This window comes from Seriola dumerili, unplaced genomic scaffold (assembly GCF_002260705.1).
Source record: "Seriola dumerili isolate Sdu_G_001 unplaced genomic scaffold, Sdu_1.0 BDQW01000017.1, whole genome shotgun sequence".
Classification (NCBI taxonomy): domain Eukaryota; kingdom Metazoa; phylum Chordata; class Actinopteri; order Carangiformes; family Carangidae; genus Seriola; species Seriola dumerili.
In genome coordinates, this window is record NW_019174272.1 from 344283 (window position 1) to 369882 (window position 25600).

General features: G+C 40.9%; 1 protein-coding gene across 1 annotated transcript in view; it reads left to right on the forward strand.

The window, feature by feature from the left end:
- Positions 1-14950: 14950 nt before the first annotated feature.
- The window catches only part of wscd2 (WSC domain containing 2), a 34801-nt gene continuing 24151 nt past the window's right edge, over positions 14951-25600 (forward strand). Inside the window, exon 1 of the mRNA XM_022751747.1 lies at positions 14951-15479. The gene's annotated coding sequence lies outside the window, so the exon portion shown is untranslated. The remainder of the gene's footprint in view (positions 15480-25600) is intronic.

Below are 25600 nucleotides of genomic sequence, written 5' to 3' on the forward strand. Positions count from 1 at the left end.
TGGATGACCTTATTTGGGCCAACCACATCTTGTGGTATAACTGGTTCTGTGTTCATCAGAGGGAGAGCACAGCTGAATGCAGTGCTGTAAGAGGTTTGGAAGTTAATTAGACCCTTGTCATAGAGCGCTGCAGCATCGCCCTGAGCAGAACTGTACATGAATCAATACTCCCTTCCTGCTTTCCTCATGACAGAACGTATCATCGGCACGAGATAGTGCTGGGAGCACTGTTTGATCAATAGCCATAGACAGTGCAGCCCAAGGGGCAGTAAATTAATGGGTATACATGGCAGAGGGGAAGCGTTGCTGAGCCTGACCGGGCGATGAAGGGGGAGATGGGTTGCTGTCTAACTCCTGTTGTGGGGTGTGAAGACATTTATCTGTGCCAGGCAGAGTTCAACAAGCAGCTGAGCCTCATGTTGGAGCTGTTTCAGATCTTGTCTGGTCTTTCTTGAGCAGAAGAAAATTGTGCAGTTGGCCAGGAAATCCACTGGTGCATCTGATCATCTCTACTCCACACTGTAATAACTGTGCCTGAAAAAAGATGCAGAAACTGGCACACTGCCTGTAAAGATACTTGAAATTTCACTCACTTGTGACCATTTAAGGTTTCTTTTACTCTACTCTATTGTTCCACTCTCTTGTTCGTGTTTTTCCCTTGCAGTGTGCTGTGTGAATGGAGGAGGATCCCATCTGTTTTAATTTGAGTGAGCATCCATATGTGTGTGTGCGTGTGTAAAAATGATTAGGTAAAGGGAGCAGAGATCAAGGTTGATTGAATACTACTCCTGGTCATGGGTGTGGTGCTGGGAATAATATGAAGTACTTCACCCACAGAGGAGAGTTTTACCTCATTATTAACTACTCCACTCCATCAAGGTGGGTACAACTGCGCATTTGGTTCTTCATCTGAGGAATTGGCAGCTGCAATATACTTTCTCCAAGCTCACTGAGGTCACAAATATGCTTGTGAGGAGGATGTCACCAATATGTTTAAAGATATAATTAAAACTCATGTCCTTTGTGAATACTACAGCTGATGTGGCAGCAGTAACCAGCGAGTTTCTTCAGTGTTTCAGATTCATCAGCGTAAAAGGTCTGTCAGAGGGGTAAATATCTGGGGCTGAGCCTGTAGGAGTTAAGTTTCTGTTTACAGGACTTTCAACAACAATATAGCAGCAAATAACTACTTTCTATGTAAAGATATGATGGAGTAATGGCGTCCTGAGCAGAGAATGAAGTTATACCCTTTGTGTGTTGTAATCTAAGTCTAATCTAAGTGGGAGCGTGTACATGTTAGTGCATGTGTGCATGTTCGTGCATGTGAGTCCCTCCTGTTAAATGTTAAACACACAGGCACTGCCCATGCGCTAAATGGCACAGTGAAAGCCCAGAATTTCCTCTACTGAAGAATCCACTTAACCACACTGGCATAAAAAGGCCTCCAGCAAAGAAAGACCTGAGCACAGGCAGACTGGCCATGGGGACTACTCAACCCGAGTGGCCGCTGGACCATCAAAACATCCAAAAAGTTTTTAAAGTGTTTACTGGCTCCATTAGGGTCTTTACCGGCTTTGCGAGTAACATTTGAGCGACCGTGGTCCCAGCGGATAATTTTATGGGTGAATTTCGTTCCCACTCCGACCATGGAGCCAATACTGGTCTGGTTTTACTGGGAGGAGACTCCAACGAGCTGCTTACAGGGCCCCAGCTTGGCTCACAACTAGCTTTTCTTCCCATGTGTAAGTACCTTAATGGCAACATAATGTTACATGTCTGTTTTCAGTAGTGACCAGCTATAGTGGGCATGATAACATTAGCTAACTTGCTGCTACACGTTATGAATTCGTTCGGCAAATGTTGGTATTGCTAGCTGGCTAACTGTCAACTTTGCTGTGGAGCCTATCACGGCAATGCTAACATGGGGTAATGGCTGTGGTTAGATTGTTTTTCTATTGGCTCTCATGTACACAGGGTAACTTAATTCAGTTGTGGTTCTTGTGTGCTCAGTGGGAGCTTTCACTGGGCTTCCTGACACCTTGCTGACTGAGAATATGAGCAGGGAGGATCTTGGCCTAATGGGGCCGACGAAGCATTTGTTTTGGTCTGAGATGTTGTTGGTCTAGTGCTATATCTAGTGGTGTAGAATATGTAAAAGAAGACACTGATGTTGATTGTGTCATTCCCAACAGAGCTGTAGAGTCAAAGTTTGTAAATGCCCTGCCACCCTCTGTCTCAAGCCTTGCCCTGGGGACAGACAGTAGTATCTGGTCAGCATACCTGAGGCTTAGAGCAGAGATGTAAGGGATAAAAAGGTCAACAATATAAGGTGGGGCAAAGCTGACCAGTTCCTTAAAAACAAGCAGCAACATTTTAAAATTAATTCTGCACACCACTGGCAACCAGTACAAAGAGGTGAGAATATGGGTGATGTGGTCATATTTTCTGGTTCATGTAAGAATCCTCACTGCTGTGTTTTGTAAAAGATGGGGACATTTGATCGATTTCTGGAGCAGTCCAACAAATAATGACTTACAGTAATATAGATGGCTAGAGACAAAACCATGTATGAGAGTGCATCTCTGAATGAAAGAAACAATCTAATCCTAACAATATTCCTGATTCAACAGATAGCTGATTTTGGGATGTTGCTAAAATGTTTAGAGGTAAGGTCCGATTAAAAGGCCATTCCTAGATTTCTGGGCTCATTTGCACTGTGAAACTAGAGTTTTCACAATCCTTGTGTTCTTTAGGTCACCAACCTGCACTTCAGTTTTTCGTCATTCAACATCAGAAAGATACTTGACAGGATGTGTGCGAGGTAACCAAGGATAGGTCTGATGGATTTATAGATAAAAATTTGTGTATCATTAGCACAGCAATGAAAATAGTTATTGTACCCAGAGGTAACATGTAGACAGAGAACAGTAATGGGCCAAGAATAGATCCTTAAGGAACACTGCAGTTTGTATTTTTTATAGCTGGATGACATTCCCAACTGGTACAGAGAAGGATATATCACTCAGGCAAGACTTGAACCAGTGTGGGGCTGTCCCAGTCACCCGCCCACATAGTGTTTCAGTTGATCTGTTAACAAGCCATGATCAGCTCTATCAAATGCAGCAGAAAGGTCTAACAGCACCAATACAGTGCAACAGTCAGCCACTGAATTTTGTCTGTCATTTAAAATTTTTTGAAGCACACTTTCTGTACTATGATACTTTGGAAAGCCAGTCTGAAAAAAGTGAGTGATTGAAGGATATAAGCCATACTATTTTCCAGTACATGGAACAGAAGTTAGGAGATGAAATGAGAGAAAATAAATTTTTTCAAGAATTTTGGATAAAAATGAAAGCTTTAAGATTGGTCGGTAATTATTAGGAACAGACGGACCTAAGTTAGGTTTTTTGATCAGATGGTGAATGACAGCATGGGACGTAACCCTTGACCAAGGAGCTATTAATTATTATTAAAATATTAGGCCCAACAGTGTCCAGCACTTCCTTAAGTAGGTGTGAGGGAATAATTTCTAAGTGACACGTAAAAGGGTTCATATGTGAGATATTATGTGTCAAATAAGAGAGAATTATGTTCAGACTTGATGAGAACTGAGGAGCATGAGCTTAGCTCTGATGGATGATACGAGGGCAATGAGATAACATAGAGTCAATTTTGCTAAGAATCTTATTCACAGAAATATTCACAGGTATCCGGTGTTGCTTTATGACAATTTGTGACTGCAGGGTTAAGTACTGTATTCACTGTATCAAATAAAACTTTGGGTCTATGGATGTGTTTTAAGATGCTCTCTGCTTTAACATGCTGTTTGCATTAAGCCAGACAGTATCTCAGATGGAGGTAAGACACCTGGAGTTTGTTTTTTTCCATTTATAAGCTGCTCTCCCGCATTCCTGGTTAATTGCATGAGATATGGAGTTAAACCATGGCTGAGCTTTGATATTAACTTTTTTTGTAGGGGGCAACTGAGTCAAGAATATTTGTGCAAGTGCAATTTAATACTGTGACCAGTTCTTCTGTGCACAGACCAGCAGGGAGAGCTTTAATGAGAGCAGAGGAGAAAGCATCTGATATCTGCCTGGCAGTAAGAGAGGTAATAGACCTGGAATAGCTTCCTAGCAAACTGGGTTCAGGCGTCTAGGAGGGGAAGAAATGGCAGACATAATGGGCCAGTGATCAAATAAACTGGGAAAAATTTATCTCGACATTGGAGGCCTATAATTACTAAATTGCAATCATTCATTTTTTTTATCATTAAAATTTTCCCTATAGTGCCTATATTAGTTAAAACAGATCCTTAATTTGAATTTAATTAACGTTCGTTTGAGATAGTAAATTTGAAGACATATTTTGCGCTGCAGCTGTCATGTGTACATAATGTACAAATACATAGAATTGTAAATCTTTTGTTTCTTGCAACCTTTTTCTTGCAACCTCAGTGGCAGTTTGTCATTTTTTTCAACAAGTGAAATCTACATAACACATCATTGCTTACGTTGTCACTTCCTTGTTGTTGCTGACTTGCATGCAGCAAGTTTTCACTTTGCAGAGACATTTCACTGCACCTACACTGCTCATTATAGATTTGCTCTCTTTTGTGTTTTATTTGATGTGCATTTAGCTATGCAGTCTCTAGGCAGAGCTGATACATCTGGGCAGTGTGTGGTTGCAGTAACCTATAGAGAGGCAGTTCAGTGAGCATAGAAAAACAAGAAAATCAAAGGTTCAGGGGTTTGTATTTACATTGCAAAGGACATAAACTGCCACTACCTTGATTTGCACTGATATCCAACCTCATATGCTCACCCTTTTCAGAGGTTTAACATGGCAATCTTTATATTTAATGCATACAGGATTTGTCCAGTGTTTCTGAATAAGCATATTTGTTTATTTTCCATTTCAACCTATTAAAATGCTAATGAGTATATCTTGCCAACTATTCATATGCAGATAAGAGCTTTTAGGCTTGGATGCTACAGTGTGCCCCTGCTGCACAGTTGCCTTTGTTTAATGAGGATTTTTTGGAGCTTTCTTTCTGGCTGTTTGGGATGTGCATACATAACAAGTCTGTCCCTAAATAGAGCTCACCTCCTGCTGGTAATGAGGCCACAGCTCACGGCATTAGTTGGCCTTTCTCCCAAATAAGAAATTCTGTTACGCTTATGGAGAGTCAGTTTTCTTTTCAAGGAACAGTGAGGACGGCACATCATGTGGCTTCCTGGCAATTTATTTTGTCTATCTAAAGGTTTCCTTTGAGTGTCACCAACTTTTACTTGCAAACTAACTGCTAAATCAGCAAGATTTCAGCCAACTGAGGGCTATCTGATCTGTACATCATTGTCACAATGTAATTACCTCTGTTTTTCAAACATAATTTTAAACATGAAATATTTGACAGGAATATTTTTAAACATGTTCTTCCATTCATAATGTTTGACTTGTGGTAGATGTTGTTTTGTTATATCCATTATGGGTTAGTGAAGTTTCTTATTTACATACATATAGATATAAGAGATACAGCATGTCTTCAATAAGTCCCATGATTAAGCTTGAGGCTGAACATGAATTTGAAGTCATGTGGTCTCTGTGCAGATCTCACTTAAAATGCATGGATTCCACAGCTCAGAACTGATAGCTTACCAAATAATGGCTTCTGTATGGAGAGAATGTCTTGCTTTGTGCACCCTGGAGCATGGAATAAAAAAGCTACAGAGCTGTTGCTGATTCAAAGGAACTTCTGGTGAAAGAATTTCATTGGATTTTGAATGAGGCTGGAATAGATGTTGTAGGTGTAGGCATGTATGAGGGTGTTATCACCACAATAAAGACAATCTTTTTTCTTTGTCTCTTTGGATGCAGGAATAAACAGCTTCCACCATGCTAGTCTAATGAGGTTGCACAGAAATTTCAATATGTCTGGTCTGCTTCCATAAAGCTGGCAGGGAATTGAATTTGGCCCGGGGGTTCATGAAGCTTCTGCATGCCTTTCTGCATCTGCAACCCTATTGGCTTGAGGATGGTGTTGTGTGTGCTATTATCAAATTTAAATGGATTTTTGTAAAAGACCATCAATCCGTCTTGTTTCCTCATACAATTCCCCCAAATATCGTTGCCTTGTTTCCAGACTACTAACTTTGTTGTTGTGATTTATTTTTCCTAAAGTGTAATGAACTACACTGAAAAACACTTACCTTACTCAACTCATTTACATCATTCACATAATGACTGATAATATGCTTACACTGAAAGACTAAGATTAGTGTAAGTGGATATCAACATTATGCTTGTACTGTAACTAAGATTATTTTTTGTTTAATTCAGAAGAGATCATCCTCCTGACTTGTGATACACAAGGACATCTAATCTCACACCAATGACGGCACCCAGTTTGCTCTGCCTCCACTCACTGTGAAAATGACTGTCATCTGCTACTCATAATCTCCACTTTTGGTATCGATTGCTGATCCTCACACATCACAGAGCTTGTTAAGGCATCATGCACATGGCTGGTTTGCATGGGCTTTTACAAGTCAAGCCCGCTTTATATTCTTGCAGCATTTCACACAACTCTGAAGTCAGAGTAACATAGCTAGGGTTCGAGCATTGGTCCCTGGGGGACACTTCAAGAAACTGCTCTAGTCTCTAGGATGACTAAACTATGTGTTCTATTGATGTTGATATAATACACTGTTGCTCATAAAGTTGGAATAAAATATTTTTTTTTACCTCTTTCCATGAAATGATTGTGACAATGTGCTTTATTTCATTTCACCTGCGTAATTGGGACACATAATGTAATCATTGCACCTGGTCAAAAGTGATTACTGATGCATTTAAATAGGAATAAACAGAGGATTGTGTCTGAAAACAAAATTATTCCAACTTTATGGACAACAGTGTATATGTAGATATTGTATGACCTGGAAGATGATGGTAGAAAAGGGGACAGTGTGCCTCACCTTCCTTGTGTGAGATTGCTCATACCTCCAGTACTTTGTTCTTTCTATGTGGAGAGACTGGAGACTACCGGCTAGCTGGCATGTCGCTAATCTTGCTATTGCACGTGGTCACTTTTTTAACATATGCTAGCTAGCTAATCATGTATGCTATCTAGCTAATCAGCTAGCTAAGCAGCATAATTGGTAAGAAGAAAAGATAGCTTGCGATGTAAACAATGAACATGTTTTTTAAAATGTATTTATGTTAGGTTAGTAGCGTTCTTCCTACAGAGAGATTCTGTGGCCTCCACATCAGATAGTCTATAAACGTTGGCTCTAAACGTAACTCCTCTATGAGCATCAACACTAATGCTAACCCAGCGTTCAAGTTGAGTGGTGGACTAAATCCATTCAGCATCTGTGCAGGCATCTGAAAGAGTCAGGGATGTTTTAACCATAGACTGTGTCAACAAAGGTTTGATTCCTGTTGATCCTTATTGATTTTTACTGGTGTCAGAACAGTCTCACCATGCACAGAAAAAAAACACAGAAGTTAACTTTACTTTCTTTTTGAGGTCATCTGAACTTATTTCTGGTGACAGTGGCAGGAAAAGACAGAAGTGAAGGAGGATGTCACTGAGACGAATTGCACCATGAAGTGGGTCAACTCTCCTGGGCATGCCCAGAATGGATGATGGCGATACACAACTGAGCTGCCATTTGACAGCTCCTACAAAATCTATATTTTTTTCATTCAGTGTTAATAAACAGTTGACACACACAGAAACTTGGATGCTTGTGCTCAGAACAAAAAAACTGACTTTTACCAGTCAGTCAGAGCAATTTTTGAAATTAGGGTGACAAATTAATAGTTGGTAACTATACACCTGAGATCATTGTGTGTTGTGTGCATTGCTATGGATTTGGGCATGTCTGCATGCGAGTGAGTGTTTGTGTGAATGATTTGCAGTGATGTGTAATTATCAGTAAAAGTCTTGTGTTCTGTGCCTGGCTTAACAATTTGACACCCTGCAATTTCCTGAAGAGACACAAACTCCAATTACTAGAATGAGTTTTTGTTACATGGCGTTCAAAAACAAACAAACGCTTCAATGAGCACAGAAAGAAAATCCTTCTCTATAAAGTAGGTTAATACATTCTAGGTCTGGGAATGGCAAATGTGTTAAAGTCAACAAATTGGTTTTGGATCAGGAAGCATCATCGCAATTAGTTTTCACAACACATGAAGTAATTAGAATTTTGTAGCCTCATTATTTTTTCCCAGTCAGGGATAATGTTGCAGCAGTGCCTTGTAAGTGTTCACGCAAGTGGATTTGACACTATTGCTCAACTTTACTCAGGAAGAAGGTTACTTATTTTTACTTTGCTATCCCCAAAGGAAATTTGGAAAGTAGTTTAACACCGGATTTCATCCAGTGACACCAAACAGAGATGAATTCCTAAAGGCATGGGAATCTAAACAAATTCAACCTCTTTTCATAGTAGCTGTAGTAATATTTGCTCCAGTCTGACAATTTCTAAAAGAGATCAACTAAACAGAACATCCCCTGCCATCTCTCATAAAAATACACACACACTCAAACATTTTCTACAACTCTTCTTTGCCTTTATTGTCACTCATCATCTACACTGCAGTCATTAATAATATAGGGCAAGAGTCAGTACAGACATAAGAGAAGAGGTGGAGCTTTCAGACAGTTTGGCAGATAGGAATTGGCTGGAACAAAGGCACTTGAAAGCATGTGTCATATCTGAGTGTATGCAGTTGTTCACCATTTTTATGCTTTTAGACTTAAGACAGAAGGAAGTATCATCGTATTTTGCTGGCTGGTGAAAGTAGCTTAGAGTGGACGATGTTGTTCTCAACATCTGCAGACCCTGCCCTTAACAGAGCACAGGAATGTGAATTAAGAGCCTTAAATAAAACATCTGTATTAAATATAAATGCTTATAGCCAGGCAAGAAGTTTCACACCTCTTATAAATAAATGGTAATCAAAAACACAACATAATAATGTGTTTTTCTCAAGAGTGGGATTGGGTTTAAGCAGAAGCACTGTGTGTGACATTGATAGCGCAGCCAGGGAAATAAGACTACTGACCGAAACATCCCAAACTGTGTCAGATGTGTCTAATGAGATACGACAGGCAGCGGAGTCAAAAGGATCAAATGAAACTCAGTGAAAGAATCATTATTTTTTTATGGTGACTGTAAGATGTAGGTCTCCAGTAATACTACTCTGGGCTGCAGCAATGACATTGAGACACTTCCTGAATAGTAATTACAGTGTGTGGTTGATTTCACAGTCAGGACATTTGTGTGTGTGTATAAAATCTACAGTAAAAACTGATTTATCCATTGATTGCTACGGAGTGCTACGGTTCAGGATTTAAGCTGAATGCTTAGGATAATCTCATCATTAATTCATATTTCTAATTAAGACAGTGTGCCATTTAAATAATGCAAGATCTATTTTTTGGTAGTTTTCAGAGAGAATGTTGAATTATTAATACCAGCAGCCATCACCAGGTTTAAAAGATGAAGACTGCTACTTCAGTAAATTGTGCTCCACCTGCTCCTTCCTCTCGGCCACAAACTGCTTTCATTTACACCCTCGTCTACTACATTAACTGTAGGACTGAGGACATTTCATCACCATTCGTCATACTAAAACCCAATATGTCATGCTGCTGCCACGTGCTCTCTGAAAGAGCCCTAATCAGGTTCCACAGTGCTGAATATGTAGGGGGCTAGTGTTCAAAACACACATCTTTCTCAGAGAGGATAGTGGACATCCTTCTGAACAGGACATACTCACAACCACATGATTTTGATTAAGATAAAATCTAAATGTAACAAACACAAGGACTTTTGTTGGTGCTACTGGAGCCAAGAAAAGATTATCAGTCCAGTCTTGGCCCACACAGCTTCTCTGAAGGGCACAGTTTGTCAGAAAATAAATCAGTGTCACAGTCTGTCACTGATAGTTGATGTACGATTTCCAGTCAGTCACAGCAGTTTATCCAGACTGTCACTATCAGCACACACAATATGGAGAGACAGTGATGTAGTAGTGCAGATAGACAAAATTATCATGCCAGCAGAGCTCCACTTCTCTACATGACAAGTATTTACTGACTTGAACTGAATCTAGGTTTTTGTTGGAGCAGCCCAACCATAGAGCAGAGCTATATGTGATGGGGACAGGAAACTGTGGGTTGTGTATGTGTGTAACCTTTCCTCAAACTGGAGATGATAAAAAAAAGTGTCACTTTAAGCAGGAAGCACTTATAAGAGCAGCAACAGCAGCAGCGGCAACAATACTCCTTCATCACTCGTTATGTGGTTGATGAGCAGAATTTCTTTGCAGTGATAATGTTGTTCTAAGGACGTCGGGAGAATAATTTTAGAGTTGGAGCAGCACTTAATGATTCTGTGCACAGTGTCTTAAACCCTGATGGGGCAATACCAAGGTAAGAATAACAAAGAATTGCAGCCATACATCTTCATCACTGGCAGAAGGAGGTGGAAGAAAAATAGATGATATTTTTAGTTGTTTTTTTTTTTGTTTTAGAGAGGAAGATTTCAAGTTGTCGAATGTCCTTGAATCACAGCAAAGTAAGAAATTTATGTAACAACTCAACTCAAATAAAAATATTACTCACAATAGGCAGCTGTAAAAGGCGCTTATGTAATTGCAGCTGTTGCCAAAAAGCTGCCCGCGGAGTGGGAAGCAAGTGTTTATTGGTTTAAAGGTCATACAGAGTGCACAGCAACTGCACTTATTGATCATGTTATTCCCGTGTCAAATCAATGAGAACTATTCCAGAAAGGAATTGTAAGGTTTCTCATCAGCTAGAAATGATTACTGCAGGGTAGAAAAACTTAAACATAGAGATGTAAAGTCCTACTTAAATGTGTCAGACTGTGGGTGTAGGGGGTTTCACTGATCATCCTATCGAGAATCACTGATTGGTCCCATAGGGGAGAGTGGCTAGCAGGCACATAATAAATCACTATGCAGATCGATAAACATGACACCTGATTATCAGCTGATTGACATGAGAAACTAGCACAATCAGCAATATCCCAGTGGAAAATGAGAAAAGGGAAACTGAATCAACCATGTTTGTTGTTTGGAGTAACAGTTAGCACTGACTGTATTGATAGACGATTATTTTATTGCACTGAAAAAAAAAACATCAGTCACTTTAGTTTGCGTAATTTGTCTAATTATATTTACACAGGAAAACGAGTGTGTGCAGTCACAGTTTTTTTTATCTGGTAGAAATGATCTTGTTTGATAAGAATTTTTAGATGCACCGCAATAGATACAAATTCTGTTTGTGAACGGAGGCGTATTCACAGTGGTGTCGAGCTGATAGAATTAGTTGAGCAAACCATTAGCTGACTGACATAAAGACAGCTAATTTTACGGATTGCCATTAAGTTTTGTATTTATGTTACCCAGAGGATCAATCCTAACTTATTTTTCTTTTCTGACATTTTATACTCTAAACAAATAACTGATTGCTCGAGGAACGTTGATCATGGCAGTGAAAAGGTGATGACCAGCTCACAAGTTGGGATCAGAGAACATGGTTTAGTTGTGGGAAACAACTGCCTCTTCCTCGCTAACACAACCTTCTCCCTCAGCCTCTCTGTTACATTCTTGTGAAATTTAAACACCGTCCACAAAGATGTTTGCATGTGTTGCTCACGTCAACTTTACTCTCGGGATGATGAGCTAGAGTTACAGTGCTTTGTTCCCCGTGTGCCGGAGGTGACACTGTCGTTCCCAAGTGCACTTTACCTGTTTCTGATCTCATGTAACAATTAATAAAGGCTTAGTGCTTATAAACAGCCACAATGGCTCTGAGACAAAGGTGTTTTTGAAAGCTCGGGGTGTTTTGATTTTCAGTATTTGAGAGTTTCCATCAAGAAAACCTGAAATTGAATAACAGTGAGTGATGATGAGGCGCATGTTGACTTCTGACATCAGTATGAGGTCTCTGTTTCTTGCACGTGAAGTGATGTTGACAGCTAACCTAAAGGGAATAGCTTTCATTCTTTTGGCGGCATGTAAGAGGCTGAACGTCATTCTTTTTACCCCTGTCACATTGCAAAGACGCGTGACAAATGAGTAGCGACCCCTATTTCTCATAAAAACTTGCAGTGTTTGAGCTCTTCCCATACTGTAGCTCCTGATTTCACATGAGGCTCTGTTTACAGCACAAAAAAAATAGATTGGTCTCTTGGGTGATACCTCCCTTTGAATACAAACAGGTTGTGAGGTAGTATGCATATAATTATCTTTGACAGGCTTTGGTCTCTCACTTGAGATATACAGTGCTGTATTATAGTGTAGTAGAATAGTGAAACAGGCTTTTAGATCCAACAGCATGAGTTATGTTATGTGTTGGACTGTGTGCTGTCTGTGCTCACAGTTTCACATGAAGCAGTGTCGTCAAAAGATCAATTTAACTGGTCACATTCTGAAAATGGAGGAACATTCTTTCCACCCTTCTTCATGCTGCCAGTGCATCCACATGAGAGAGCAGAGATCTTACACAGTGAGCCCATTGTTTGTCATCTATTTACTTCTGTCTTCTGCATCTGAGGGGGAGATAAACCAGGGGTGGTCACATACAAGCCAACGTGCAATGCACACAATGCAGCGACTGCTGGCTTGTGATGCAGATGTGCGAGGGTTTGACACTGTGTTGGCTGGCCTGGAGTTTTATCTCTTGCACCACATGATTAACTCCCCATTTCTGACCTCTAACAATGCGTGCTTGTATGTGTAGCCATGAAAGAGATGTAAAATAGTATGTTTTGATAGGATGTTTTGCAACTCTCTGCAACACCCTGCAGTACAATTTATTTAAACAAACCCACAAAATCCATTTGCTTTCCTCAAACATCTGCCTGAGAGTTTTAGGATTTTGTTGTTTGGCTGCTGTCCCATCCTGTCTGCCTGATTCAGCATGAGTAATATCACCGCGGCACACTGGTGATTTCAAGAGTGCCCCTCTAAGTTGGAGTCCGTCGCTGAGTCACCATGTAGAGGAGAGTAATTGTAGGTGACAGTGCTACAGGCGACAGCACAGACAGCAACCAACCCATGAATTGATGCCGCTGAAATATGCAGAGTCATCTCTGTTGTGTCAGCACACCATCGCTTAAGGACAGACCAGAGTTAAGCTTGTAACTGACTAACTGACTAACTGAGTGGCTTATTCAGAGCTACAGGAGAAGAAGTAGGTTGGACTATCCTCTCAGGTAAGACAAACCCACAATACTCATAATTTTTTAAGTCGGACGGCCTCCTATATTTCAGATACACACAGCAGCCAGGTGGATTGGGATACTCCAAACTCCCTGCATTATGTGTCTGTGCTGTTATGGGCACCCTGCTTGCATGTGAATGTCTATTTGTGTTCGTGCCCTTTAAAGATCTGTGTAATGCAGTTGCTCTAAGCCATTGATTTAACAGCCGTGACTGTCAGGGACAGAACGATAAAACTGATTGAAGAGCACAGTTTACACACAAGGAGATTTGCAGTTAAACAGAATGGATGATCACCCCGATCCGATGTTAGAAATCCCGCGTGCAGCTGGGAAACACACAGCAGCTGAACATCTGGAGGTGGGTTTGAGAGGGGTGAAGCAGAAACAGAAGCCAGGATTAAAATCAGAATGCAAAGCAGGCGCAAAAAAACTCTCTCGGTGTTAATCAAAATGTGACAGTAGAGTAGTAGCCTACATTCATGTGTTTGGCTCATAGAGAGGCAGAAAAGGGTGCACACACACACACACACACACACACACACACACACACACACACACACACACACACACACACACACACATAAAGTTAAACATTACCCGGTATCAGTAGTTGGTTTTGCCCAGTACTGTATTCGTGTTACTTTTTATATTACTGTTGGGTTATTTGCCTAGACTAAAGATATGGTTATATTGACCCAGTGTTGGACACAACAAACTAAAGCTTCACCATAAAAAAACTCTAAACCAATCCTGTTCAACTGATATAATTATTAATCACTCCTATCACCGCTGTATCTGTTTTTTTGTCACCACTTTCACAAAGGTATTGTTAGTTTTACAAAATATTATGCACGTGGAATTGAAAACTGCAGCCCAATTGTAATATAAAAAATAACATTAACAACAATTAACACTGGGTCAAAACAGCTAATTGTCTTGGAGGTTTTCTACCCATTGCTATTAGGTAAAGTTCACCCGGTTATTACGTTGGTGCTACTTTGACCAACATTAGTTCAATTTTGACCCAGAGCCAGGACCCTCAGAGGGAGCTGATATAAAACCATAAAAACATTGATAGCTTAGCTTAGCTACTACTTGGTCGGTGTGCTTGTATGGCAAGGTAGCCTACTTCATTTGATAATTCTGGTGTACTGACGCCATGCAGCTTAAAATTTTTCAGAGTGTAATTACGCAGGGTCCAGCTGCACTCTAAACCAATCCTGTTCAACTGATATAATTATTAATCACTCCTATCACCGCTGTATCTGTTTTTTCTTTTTTTTATCACCACTTTCCATTGCATCTAATCTCTGCAGTCAGCAATTTACCAACAGAACCATGCACACTGCACTGATAATAAACCTATAGGCCTCTTTCATATTGGTTCAACTTTCCATTTCAGATCTGCATAGCTTTCGTGGTTTATAGTCGAAATAGGCGAAATGGCTGCATACTGCATGGCAGCAAACGACCCAGGCAAACGGCTTGCATGCGCAGACGGCTACATGTGATTCCGAATTTGATCCCGACTGACTTCCTCACACGAAAACAAACTACCCGCAGGGAGCGTGTCACCGGCGCCAAACCTCTCCCGTGTGGCCCACGGAGCAGCAGAGCGCAGAGCGGAGTGCGGCTCTGCTGTGTCTCTTTAAGTACAGCAGGCAGTGCTGTTGGTCCGTGTGGGAGCGCAGGGCGCACGGTGCGGCGCTGCCTCTCCGCAGCGTCAAACAGGCTTCCTCAACACCGGGCAGGCGACAGAACAGACAGGTCGACCCACCGCCTGCATCACATCGCTTTGACCTGAGCAGACGACAGGAGCGAGTCCAACTAAAGAGGGGGGTGGGTGGGGGGAGCTGCCTGATATAAACTGGTGAGCCCACTGGGCCATTAACATTACTCCCTCCTTCTCCGACTGTGAGCTAGAAGCGAGTAGAGGTTCATCTGCGGTACAGTAGCCTACAGTATTATTGAACGGCACTGACTGTACGAGCTAATGGGATTGATGAACTGGCGTTAGTTTGTGTGCGGATGAGAGCACACAATGAGGAGAGCTTTTTCGGGGGGGCACGCTGCTGGTCATGTTTGGCTGAACGATCGTGGAGGTGAAACATCATGCCTGCGCCTGAGAGATGACCATCCTGAGCTGAGTTGCGTCCTGCGAACTGCAACATCAAACCATCTGCTTCAGCCTCATGTCGTCTAGTGTGTGAGGTAAGGCGAATACTTCCTACTTCCTAAAAAAAAAAAAAAAAAAACGAGAAGAAAATCTGTCTTAAACTGCAGCAGCTCTGGATGTGTACGTACAGAAGATGCTTGTATTCGTGTTGGTGTTGCAGACGCCCGGACGGTCTCACAGTGTAGCTGCACTGACATGAGCACTGCTGCTTCACATCAGTGAAGTAGAACAAAACCTCACAAACCCAGAAAACAGTTTTATGGAAATTGATTTGATTTATTTATGTGTTGTTTTAAATGATTACTGGCTTTTGAAAACCAATAAAGAAGCTGCCACTTGTTAAATCAAAGGCTGTGCTGTGGCTGCTGTAGGCTTTGTCCATTTAAAGGCCATATGTTTTGATTAGACTGAGCCTCAGGTGATAAAAATACCTGAGTGAAGTAGAGGCAGTGCTCTAATCTGCTCAGTCTGTTTCTATTTCATTATTCTCTCTATTTGACTCCTGGCTGGCTAATCCAATTGAGAGGTTGGTCTTATTATTTTTCTGTACTATTGTGACCTGTAATGTTTGTATGCTGCTGTGTGACAGATGTTTAGGTGTTTCTGCTCTCTGCTCAGTACACTGTCATGTTCAGTGGACAGTAAAGATTAGTCTGTAACCGGGTACACAGCTGGTGTCTCACAGACTGAACACCCTCACCATTTTCCCCTAAGTGTGAAGTCGTTGGACTTTCATTAGAGCCCTCCTGCTTATTATTAACCAGAGCTGTAAATCAGACACAGACAACAGACGGCAAAACCTAACCTGCATCTGAATATCTCATTTATTTATTTGGGAAACTCATTTAAGTGTTTTTCTGGATTTTGGCTCCTGCGTCGACAGAACGTCACTGTCGTACTTCTCTGAGGCCATTTATTTTTTAACGTTTTGGAACAAGAGTGCATCGCTTGACAGAGTGTTTGAGGCAATTACTTTTGTAATCAATCAATTAATTATTTCAGTCATTTTTAAGCAAAAACTCCCAGTTGCAATTTTTTTCAAATGTGAGGATTCGTGGCTTTACTCTGTTTTATATTATTGCAAAACCCAAATATCTTTAGGTTTTGAAATGTTGGTCAGATAAAACAAGACATTTATGGTCTCTGAGAAATTATAAAGGGCAGGTTTCACTATTATCTGACATTTTTTTTTATAAAAGAAAACAATCAGGAACATAGTGGGCACATTAATCAATAACTGGAATAATCTTTATTTGCAGCTCTACAAGTGCATGACTCACAAGGTAACGTCTAATGATTTTAATGAAATTATGTAAATTGCGCAGCTTCCACTCCCCCTCATTGTTTCTGATGACCTCGGTGTACTGTAGATCACTGTATTGAACTGCTCGGTGTGAAGTCTTGCAGTAGAACATAAGAAGAGGAGCATAATGGTTGTTAAGATTGATCACAGTGCTGTTGAAATCAATTGATGAATGGCAGTAATTGCTCATGCTGCTGCAATTTCAGCACTCGGTATGACAGTAAATAAAAGGCATAGAGCATGACAGAGCTCTTGTTATGGCAGCAGGAACATGGCACTCAGTTCATAGCCCCTGAATGTAGATCAGGCTGAATTGATCAGTACCAACATCACTGTAAAATAAAAACCAAAGCTCCCCTTCATTCTTATTCTTACTTAAACATCTGGCAATAGGAGTTTCTATGACATAATAATAGTGATGCTGTTTCCGCTGTGCAGGGCAGGAATCTGAGGACACTAATTTAAAAAAAAATGAAATGACACAGATTTTGTTGTTGACTGTGGCTGTGCTGTCCCGTGTGAATAATCACAGTCAAAGTCACAGCATTTTGCATAAACTGGAAACCCCTGTGGTTCTTAAGTGGTGCATCAGCCTTGGTGATTGCACCCTAAAGATCGAGTCCTGAAAGAAAGAAAGAAATGTTTTTCTAAATTTGATGTCGAATTTCAGAGGAGTTTTCTTCACATGCAAGCTTGGCTGTGGCTGCAGAGGAGGGCTTGAAAGTGGCTCAGATATGATGTCCTTTGTGTAGCGACGGGGTGGCCGGCAGTAGAGTGAGAAGGCTTTGAATTCCTCCAGAGCTTTATCTCTTCATCCTCTTGGCGACCTCTCAGGGACGTGCCGTGGATCATATCCAATGGCCGGGGGCTTTGAAGATCGCCAGAGGAAGGGACAGGAATTACAGTTTCCATGCTTGTGCTAGCCATTATAGTGAACTACCAGTGGTGCAGGGTGAGCCGCGTGTAGGCTGGATGGTGCACTCACTCCTGATATATCACCATCAAGAAAGGATGTCAAGATCCTCATTAGAGCTCTCACAAAAATAGCTTGGCATTAAATGCTCTGCTGTCTTCGCTGAAGATTCGCTGAAAGTTTCAGACTGTTTATAGCATCTGACATTCAAAAGCACAATAGTAGTTTCACACTCAGTGGCTTCAAATTCTGTTTTTATTGATGTGAATTCATAACACAAAGAGTATGCCTCAGATGATTATGTTCTGCGATGACTCATTTTCCTTTTCCTTGAAAGAAAAGATGATTTTAGAAAGAGGATCATCTTTAAAACTGTGTTACGGTTACACACAGCCAAGGAGTGGGTCAGCCTTGCTGCATGCACATCTCAGCCAGATTTTCAGCTTATAGAAGGATTATTCTCAACACCGGACCTCTTCCGTAAGACACATCCAGATAATCACTGCCTAGACAGGTGGTAAGATAATACAGGGAGGCCGACATCAGACAAAGCTGGGAAAACCCCAAACCTAAACTTAAACTCAAGTCTTAGGGTTTTGTTGATAGATATTAATGGTAGATTTGTATTTTTTTTAAGTATATTACATGACTCAAACTCAGATTCTGAGAGGGCGCAACACAGAAAACAAAATATATTGTATTAAGGTCCATCTACTGCATTACCCAAATGCTAAGTATTCAGTTTAATATTGTCCTTCGTTTCCGTCCTAATGTGCATTATGTAAAGAAAACTTTTCAGCCTGCTTACGTGCAGTTAGCAAGGACTGAGGGATAAAAAGCCAGTTATATTTTTGAACTCAGACGTGACTGTCTGGGTCCAAAAATATAGAGACAGAGACAGTCTCTCAGCCAGGGCACCCTGCTGGGGACGTGGATGTAGTTTAATCCAACCAAGCCTTATATGTGGTGTGAGATGGTGTGTATCTGTGTGTCTGTGTGTGTGTGTGTGTGTGTATCTGTTTGAGTCAGAGCGCAAGGCTGTGTGCTTGCTTCTATTTCCAAGCATGCTTGGGTGCTCGGGTGAAAATGCAAGGCTATCTCGAGAGTGTTTTCCTAGGAGATGTGGAGACTAAAACTGTTGCCACGGAGTCGTTAGAAAAATTATGCAACAACGATCTTATCTATCTATGTTGGGTGCATGAACATGATCATTATGGTGCAACAAAATATCTGTTGCCATCTCATGTGTTAAATCAGTGTTTCTCAAACGTTTTCTGTCACGCTCCCCTCAGTGTAAACCAAATCAAAAATAGAAGCAAAGAGCCATGTTGAATTTTATTGCTGGAACATTATCTATGAACTGTGAAACCTTATTTTTTTTATGCATCCTTCTCTTGAGTTGTCATGCAAATATAAAATGCAACTTCAATTTTGAGTTTTTATTCACAGACACAAGGCTCTCTTGTTACACTGACAGCATTAAATTTTGTCCTGGTTCTCCGTCCTATTAATCAAACTGCAAAGTGTTTCTTTTCATGGATATTTAATTTATGGTATTTATCAGATGTAGAAAAACATCTTTCCCCTTCTAAGACTTTTCCACCAAACGTGGATTATCACAACATTTACCATTTAGCTTGAGGTCGGTCAGGGTCCCAGTTGTGGCATCGACTCTGGCTCCCCTCAGTCTGACCCAAACTCCTCTGAACTGTCAGACTGACTCACAAGTGTGTGAATGTCCAACACTATCTGCTCAGGGGAGTCAGAAAGGCTTGACAGCGTATGAGTGTGTGTGTGTGTGTGTGAGTGAGAGACAGAGAGAGAGAGAGAATGAAGAGTGTGAAAGCCATTGAGAAAGTGAAAAAAAGACGAGGAGCAGAAGATAAGGAGAAAACACTATAAAAATATAAAAGCCATTTTCTCCGTGGTCCACAGCTGACCTTGAGATGGTGCCAGTCGCCAAGATTAGCACATCACCACTGTAATTGCTCACCTCAAGTAGCAGACCCCCTTGACCTTTCTCCAGCTTGGGGCCTGCTCCACAAAAAGGCCTTTGTTGGTGTTAAACTGCTGGGCTTTGTTTTCTTTACCTGCTGCACCAACACAGCTCCAACCTGGCAACAGCCGAGCCTTTAAATAAAGGAAATGCAGTTTACCAACTCCACTTTTAGGAAACTGGAGGACAAAATGGTCTGAGTGCTGCCTGTATGTTAATCTGAAAAGCACTTATCTTTGGGTAATGCTCCTGGCCCTAAACTAAAGCTAAACAAGTTCCCACATTCAAGTTATTTATACTGTAATAGGTCAAAGAAAACTGAATAATGTTAAATTAAAGATAACAAGTCATCATTTGTTTCCTCTAATTTTAAGGATGTTGGCTGGAAAGCGTTATTTAATGACACCAAACATATAAAGTAGTCCTTTTTTAAGATCTTTTGGGTCGATAAAGTAGATATTACGACCACATTAGCGAGCCGGTGTGGAGAACATCACTTGGAACAGCGTTAGTCAATGTGCGAAAAGACTGCATCCAGACTGCGCTGTGAAGAATTGGAGGCACGTTCTCTTTAAAGAGGATGTCGGGAAATTTTGATAAACCCTCTCCCTACAATACAGCAGTGCAGCAGCAGGAGCCTCGGTGTGATAAAGAATCAGAAGGAGTGGAGCCCCCTCTGGGTCTGCCAGCCCTGTGCTGTCAGTGTCAGCAGCCGCTTCAGATCTCCTTTCAGCGTGCTAGGCCCTAATTGGGCTGTCACACTTGCAAGAGAAATTTGTCAAGTTTCTGTGAAATGAACTACTTGGCCAAATCAAGATGTACATCCCTCTGTTCCTCTCCAAGCCACCCGTGTACCGCTGTGATTATCATGGAATAACAGGATCCTCAAGCTTTTAAATGGATAAACCACTTTGCTTATTTTCTTCTGGGAATATGTCATTAAAGGGTAAATAGCAGAAGATTCTTGTGATAGTTTTGTGCTCAGTAATTGCATCTGCTGGGATTTCATTTGAAGGATGTGCAACAGCAACCGAGCCTCGTCTATTTATACACGCTCAAAGTAAGGGCTTATTATTCTTACGCTCAGCCTTACATGTTGTTCCATTAATTTCCAGCAGCAAGCAGGATGAGTGCCTAAGTCTATCCCCTTATCAGCTACTTTTCTGAATCTGGCGCTAGGCAGAACACATACATGAGCTCCTCCACAGAGCTAATAGCCCCCATCTGTCAGTGAAGCCGCCAAGGTTGGCTGTGATGTTAGGAATTATTGCATGCGGTAAATGAAGCACACCTGGTCAGCCACGAGCCCATCGCCACACCGTGTCACCTCTGCTTTCTTGGTGACTGTGCAGATGTCTTTCCCAGGTTGCTTCGGGGCAGGATGACTCAACCCGAGCTCCCACTCAGCTCGAGCTCCCACTCACCGCTTCACTGATTCCCCGGTTCAGCCTGCTCCTCAGTCAACCACGGCAACTTAAACACGGTCTGGCTGCACTGTTAGATTGGGGCCAAAACTCAGGCTGCATTATTTGCAGTGTAGTTGTTCTACTAGGGTCACAACCTTTTGTTGTCATTGTTGTTGTTGCTGTCATATGACCACAGCGCTTTTAGACACCCCATCATTGTAGATGTGACGGCATGGGATGTGATGTCAAGTTTGCATTTGCCTTTTGGCATTTTAACCATTTATCCCTTACACACACACACACACACACACACACACACACACACACACACACACACACACACACACACACACACACACACACAATTTGCAGTATGTTTAAGATGTTTTAATACTGCTGCTCTGATTGGTGGTACAGTCTGCTTGCATAACTGGACATTTACTGCTTACCGTGACAGTAAATATATCGGCATCAAAACAATCTGTAATCTTATCTTTAATCCTATTTATATGAATTTTCTACACTTTTCTATATGTGGATGCATGTTGTTATCAAATAATTTCTGTTTTTAAAATTGGATCAGGATCTCTTCAATCTTTTCCACATAACCCCTGCTTGGAACCACTGCGCTGGTGTTTAATATCAATCTACTAGGGTCACTGTGTGCCAAGGGGGCGAACTCTGTTTCCTTCTGTGAGTGCATGCTGTGTTAAAAACATTTTCCACTTACCATTACTGCTTTCTATCCATGCAGATAGTTTCAGTTTTGTCTGCTGATGCTTCTGCATATTGACGTCAGAGATTTGGTTTGTGGTGCTCACAGTGTTGTTTTAAAAATTCCAAAAAACAAAAACAATGTCCCAGTTACTCAGGTAAAATCCACAGACCTCACTGGGAACAGTGTTCTTTGGAGCCTCTTTCTACCGAACAAAGAGGCCCTTTAAGTTTCACAGGCAGAAACTCAAAACCTGGGCTCATAAAATTAAAACTATCTGCATAGCAAGATGCCACTAGAGGGAAGTGAGAAAAATGTTTCTAAGGAACTGGGTGAATTGACCACTTGAATAAATGCAACCACATCTGTACTGGACTGAGTTGCACATATTCTTTAAAGGAAATAGTTGAGCACGTCACTGTCACATCGCTCTATTATTTCAGAGATTTCTTTGTTTTGTATCTCACACACACAGTCGTAAACCCCACACACACACACACACACACACACACACACACACACACACAGGCCTCCTCTTTCTTTCTTTGCTTCAGAGATGTTATTCTGTGTTGCGTCAGAACAACAGTGAAACACCACTATATGTGCACGTCATATTTTATTCATCTTAGGAGAGGCTGCTGCACTGAGGCTCGCTCCTTCCTGTGCGCCCAAAGCAGGCAGCTGTCAGAAAGCCTGGATCCCCAGATACTTTGCCTATTTCTACTTCTACACACGCACATGCACACACATGCACGCATGCACACACGCACACACATACATGTAGGCACATTATATTGCATTGCTCCCCTGTGTATACATGTACATGTAACCTTCCCATTATTGCAGAAGTGACAATTTCTCAATTTCCTTTTCAGTTTCATGTGATGACAACAGTGTTAACATGTACATTCTCAATTTGAAACAATACCATCACAGTAGGAAGTATTAGAAATGTAAATATTTGAGCAAATTCAGAGTGGTGTAAATTTACAGACAAACACAGTCTTTGTCCATTCTGCTTACAAGTGGAGCAGTGCAGGTTTAAACATGTTCCTTTCTTGTCCGTCATGGTTATGTCATTTCATATAGAGCTGATGGGACCAACAATAAGGACAAAACAACAACAACAACAACAACAACAACAGCATTTGAGTAAAAATAGGATGTATGAGCAACAAAGCCTGTAATGATGTTCACATTTAATGGGAAGGGATATGTTGACAGCAGGCCTCTGGTGCTGCTCGACCTTTACAGGCAGATTTGCGTGATGCTGATGCTGCCCATGGTTCACTGCACATTTTGCAAGGCATGCTTACAGAGCACCCTGCAACATACACACTTCATGTTCCTCAAATGAATGCATCCACACCACTGCACCCAGCTCGCCGCCCTGCGTGATTGTGCACACTGAACAGCTCATCAAAAACAGAGAAATAGCTTGTGCACAACGACAATCAGAAAGACAAATGAGCTGACTGTGCGCACCTTTCCTTTTTATTAAAAGAAAATAAAGTAGGAAAGTCTGTGATGTTGTTCGGCGCTCTTTCGTGATGAAATTCTTTGTTTTGTACCTGTTGTCTTCCTTCACTTCAGTTTGTGTTAATCTCCCGGAAACTCTTTGAGCAACTCCACAAGCAAGGGCGCCAAATGCTTAAGATTCTGCTGTGGGTTATATGTGTAGGCGGTGACAGCACTATAGACTGAATACTAATAGCGAGAGAATATTTTGCCAGAGGAGAAAAAATAAGATTTGTATCATGGCTGAAACACATGTTTTTGCTGTGTTATGTTGGTCTATTATGGCTACAAAATTGAAATCTCTTGCTGCTTTTGCGGTTGATTTCTCCTGATATAACTGTCAACTATGATTGCAATCTGGTGAGGAAATAGGCCGAAAAGGTTTGTTATTAAATGCTTTAGTTTTACAACCAAAGATGCACCTCACCGTTGCAGTCAGAATTTATACAACTGTCTAAAGGTGGCATTCAGTCCAAAATGACCAATATACCTCAGATATTACCTCAGACAGTACAGATATGATTTTGTCACATGGATTCCACATGAGTACAGTGTAATCTACAGTCAGTTGTTGAACATAACCAAGCACTCTTACTCAAATGCTCTGCTTGAGTATTTTGAGGTATGTACTTCATTCTTCTACTGCACTATATTTCAGAGCTAAATATTGTACTTCTCTTACTACTAGATTTACTTGATAGCTATTACCTACTAGTTACTTTGCAGACTCAGATTTCACACATAAAACACATTAGTATACAATTTAATTCATTTTTGTCAGTCAATTAAACTACAGTAATACCGCTTACACTTAAATGCAATAATAATAATGATAATGCAATTATATAATTAATATGACAATATGACATAGTGCATTATAAGCACTTTTTCCTATGATACTTAAAGTACATTTTTCAATACTTGTGTACTTTAACTATCTTGGCTGGAATTGAAAAGGGATGCTGCAGGTAAATGGTAAACAACTTAAACCGAAACAAAACAACTCTGCTTTTTATTCTGTTTGACAAAATCACATGCAGTGACAATATCAATTGGATAAATTGATTACCTTTGTGTTTTTCTGGAATTCACAAAAGACTTGACTGTTTTACCGAATACCTACTCTTAACTGTGCGTCATGCTGAGACAGCAGCCTGCAGTTTCAGGATCTTGTATTGTCTGAAGTGATCCCAGCATGTGGTGCTGTGAGCAGGATAACCACTTTACTCCAGACAACATCTTTAGTAGAACCTCTAATCTGAGCTTTGTTGCTGATTTACCGCATTCTTAAGGATATACAGTACGTTGGTTTGTCTTAAATGTAACTCCGGTTTGCAGTGAGCTGAAAATCACAAGCTGAAAATGGATCCAGCTAGGTATGAGACCACACTGTGGTTTCTAAAAGACGAAAGCAAAGGACTTCAACAAGAGGGAAGGGAAAAGTACTGATCACTTATAAGACAGCCATTTCTCTATTGCCTCCAAAGCACACATTTATTATAAGGCCTGTTTTGGCAAAGTAATTCCAGATTGACCATTCATTATATTACTTTAAACTTGAAAACAATTTTATTCATTGCTGTCCTGCTGCAGAAGGTCAGAGTGAAGGGTTAGCTTCAGAACAATAATGCTGGAGGATTCAGCTTCTTGCTCAAGGACACTTGAGCAGAGCGGGCGCTCGTTGACACAGGAGCTTGAATGCATATCCTACAGTAGTGGGTCTGTCTCCCCTCTCACTGCACCGGCGAGCACTCAGCAGTTTTTCCGTCCTTCCTCTGCCTAACAGGCCACAAGAAGCAGCTGTGTCAACATCTTATCTGGGAATCAGTCCCCTCAACAACAACAACACTGAGTCCACATGATGATGAGAGGATACTACTCTATTAAGTGCAAAATAAAAATGCTTCTTTTGGCAGTTACTTTTAACTGTTTGGTGACTAGACAAAAACTAGAGTTAAAAATATCTGTGGCTTCCTGATTTGTGTGTCAGGATTTAAAAGAACAGTTCAACATTTTTCAGAAGTCGCTTATTTACGTCTTTCCAAGAATCAGCTTTAAGTGATTTTTTTTGGCCACTTGGGGGAAACACAATAGGCTGTAAACAAAACACTGACTGAACATAATCATCTTATAAAGTTGATGTGGTGAACATATTACCGAAAGGTTGCACATGTACACATTCAGCTTGTCTGAAGAGTCCAGAAAGTCCAATATTCACTTTTAGCTCCATTTTTGGTATCCTCCACTTGCTGAGAACATATTGCTAAATATTATTAATTCTCCCTGTCTGCTATAAATGACTTTA